The sequence below is a fragment of the Grammomys surdaster genome, unplaced genomic scaffold, assembly GCF_004785775.1.
Source record: "Grammomys surdaster isolate TR1022 unplaced genomic scaffold, NIH_TR_1.0 100, whole genome shotgun sequence".
NCBI classification, from domain to species: Eukaryota; Metazoa; Chordata; class Mammalia; order Rodentia; family Muridae; genus Grammomys; species Grammomys surdaster.
Genome location: NW_021604579.1, coordinates 6,392,189 through 6,395,764, shown reverse-complemented (window position 1 = coordinate 6,395,764; position 3,576 = coordinate 6,392,189). Strand labels below are relative to the sequence as shown.

The 3,576-nt window shown below is 42.7% G+C and overlaps 1 pseudogene; it reads left to right on the top strand.

Annotated features, from left to right (window-relative positions):
- Positions 1 to 2,419: 2,419 nt before the first annotated feature.
- LOC114639031 lies at positions 2,420 to 3,202 on the top strand (annotated as a pseudogene).
- Positions 3,203 to 3,576: the final 374 nt, after the last annotated feature.

The window sequence follows — 3,576 nt, the reverse complement described above, 5'->3', positions numbered from 1 at the left end:
CACAAGAAGCCCTCAGTTGTCATGTGGGGCACCGTCTGGAAGTGTTTATCACTTAAAACAATTTGCCAGCATTCAGTAGAAAACACAAAGCAATTAAAGCTGCAGAGGAATATAGTTTCAGTCTAGTAAGAGGTCAGAGGTAGGAGAGGTAGCATTAGAGCTCTGTCTCAACTTTCCCTTGATGCTCTTTGCTGCCACTCATGAGTGGGTCTGGCCAACACAAGGCACCAACACCCAAGTCTGCAGCTCTTAAGTTGAAGAACAGAGTTAACACTTCCAGGACTGTTTTTACAGGAGAAAGTTCCCATTCACTGCTCCCAAATATCTCAACTCCCGTTGGCAGATATGGATCGCTCTCCCCTTCTTGGACAAATCACAGTGAGGAGGAGTGAATGACTTGTTAGCTTAGGACCTTCATACATCTAGGTCTGGGGATCGGTCATTTACTAATAAAGCAGGTTGCTGTGTGGAAGAGTAAATAGTGACCAGTGAAAATACACACATAAACACACACACATCATGAACAAGAAGAGAAACCCTCAGTGTTGTTTGCTATTGAGGTTGAAGAGAGAAAGCCTAAGGCCACACTGGAGTTGACTCAACCGGGAGGTGACCATGGTGTGCTTGTATCTGCCATTCATGAGTGTACTTGCTGCTCTGGCTCACTTGCTTGCCCTTAGCTCCCGGGGGCAAGGCCAAGGACAATTATTTGTGATCCTAGGATGGACCATGTAAGAGGAAAAGACAGTATATGTCCTAACCAGAGAGCACTGGCTTCCATTTGAGAAGTGTTGCAAATAGGGACCAGTAATAATAGCCCTGAAAGATTGTCTGGCTGAGCAATCATGTAGGAACAAGCACCCTGACCATGAGCCTCAGTTTTTCCTTTAGAGAATTAGGAGAGGATGCTTGTTTTCTTTGGCAACATTGGCCTCTTTCAAAAGAATCAAGTCTCTATCACCTTAAACAGTAGGAAGGAAAGGATTAGGACAGGGAGAACTGGCAGACGGGGCAGAAGAACCAGTGTGTGAGCCAGCCCCAAGTAGCCTTTGAGACTGTGGACGCCTCATCCAGGCTCTGTTTTTGGTGACATCATGTTAGTAGTTAGAAATGAACCACATGGGAGTGTTTACACCACAAAAATTGGCAAACGCTACAAATCATGGTGCCCTAGACAAAGATCTAGCGGTTAAATAGTCCCCAGCTCACACCTTGGCATTAGACCAGTCATTACAATAATCAGCATCACTTGATAAGGGCACTTTCCCCATCTAGCTCAGTGGGACTCTAGAGGAAAAAAGGCCAAAGGAGAGTCTTTGGGGACATGGAAGAGTAGTCATCTGTTCTCTCTCTTTGGCTCTGCAGGCTTACAGTCACAGTTGGAGCATTTGTCCTAGCTAGGATTAGGTCAGAACTATAAGTAATGTCTTGAATCCTTTCAGCATCTCTATTAGTCAGGCCTGCCACTTGTTTATACTATGCTCTTAAGGAGACATTTGACTCCACTGATTATGTAATTCCCCCACACTAGAAATTTATTTTGGCATGTGCTTGGTAATACAGGTACAAAGATAGTCATTACTGCTATTTATCACAGAGTAAAGTCAAACTCAATATTCTATAGTCAGGATAGATCTGTGCCTTAGAATATTAGACAAACATTAAAAAAAATGTTTTGACCTGCATAGTAGCACATCCCTTTAATAACAGTATTCATGAGACAGAGGCTGGCAGATCTCTGAGTTTGAGGCCAGCCTAGTCTATATACTAAGTTCCAGGCTACATAGTGAGACTGTATCTCAAAAACAAAACAAAACAAAACAACTATTTTTATTAGTTCTACCCCTGTTTCCACCCACCTTTGTATACTTTTAAAAAAAACCTTCAAGAATAATTTGTGCTGCCCAAATACTCTTGGATGGGTGGTCTTCCATTGGACAGCGGCCTACTTATTAGGGGTTACACTCAGAGAAACTGTCTCTCCCTCTCCCAGCAGCTAGCAGTTGCCAAAGGCACCATAGCCTAGGAGATTAGTATGTTAAACTCTCCTCTCCATGCTGGGGATTTAGTCTGTCTTGGGCTTGCACAGGTCTTATGATGATGCCACAGCAAATGTGAATTCATATGTACAGGGGTCCTATTGTGTCTAGAAGACTCTATTTCCTTGTAGTAATCAGTTGCTCTGGCTTTTATGCTCTTTTCATCTTCTCTTCCTCAATGATCCCTGAGCCTGGAAGAGGCAGGGGTGGTATAGATGTTTCTTATAGTGATGAGCATTCTGCAGTTTCTTGTTCTCTGCACAGTGGCTAGCTGTAATCATCATGTTAATCTTAAGAAACATTTAATGATATGATGAAATATGTCATGATAAAATGGTATATGTTAAAAGTGAACCTCTCTTTCCATTCCCAGCGCAGCCATGGCTCGTGGTCCCAAGAAACATCTGAAGTGCGTAGCCACTCCAAAACTTTGGATGCTGGATAAGTTGAATTTGATCCACATCCATCCACTGGTCCTCACAAGCTGACAGAATGCCTGCCTTTGATCTTTTCCTAAGGAACAGACTTAAGTATGCCCTGACTGGAGATTAAGTAAAAAAGGTTTGCATGCAGCGATTCATTAAGATTAATAGGGAAGTCAGGACCAATATAACCTACCCTGCTGGGTTTATGGATGTCATCAGCATTAACAAGACTGGCGAGAACTTCCGTCTGATCCATGACACCAAGGGTGACTTTGCTGTTCATCGTATTACACCTGAGGAAGCCAAGTACAAGTTGTGCAAAGTGAGAAAGATCTTTGTGGGCACAAAAGGAATCCCACATCTGGTGACCCATGATGCTCGTACTAGTCGATACCCTGATTCCCTCATCAAGGTGAATGACACCATCCAGATTGATTTGGAGACAGGCAAAATAACTGACTTCCTCAAGTTCGACACTGGGAACCTGTGTATGGTGACTGGAGGTCTAACTTAGGAAGAATTGGTGTAATCACCAACAGAGAGAGACATCCTGGCTCTTTTGATGTGGTTCATGTGAAAGATGCCAATGGCAACAGCTTTGCCACTCGGCTTTCCAACATTTTTGTTATTGGCAAGGGCAACAAACCATGGCTCTCTCTTTCCTGAGGAAAAGGAATCCGCCTCACTATTGTTGAGGAGACAAACAAGAGGCTAGCGGGCAAACAGAGCCGTGGGTGAAATGGTCTCCAGGAGACATGCTGGAGAAGCATTTGTCCCCTTCCTGCTACAAGCCTTTCTAGGCAACGTGCTAGATTAAACAGCATGTTGAAACAAACAAAAAAAATCATTATATTTTTTCTCTATGTGATTTTAAATTTTAATTTGCTTAAGGAATTAAAACTATGAACAGGAGGCTAGGTATGTAGCTCAATAATACAATGCTTGTCCAGAAATCATGAGGTCCTAGGCTTAATGCCCGGCATTTGAAAAAAACTCCACTATCAAACTATGAATATAATTTATCAAACTGTGCTCTTGTAATACACAACTTCTCTGTGACTATGTGAACAGTGCTACAAAAAAGTTCAAAAATTACATGCACTATGGCAGAT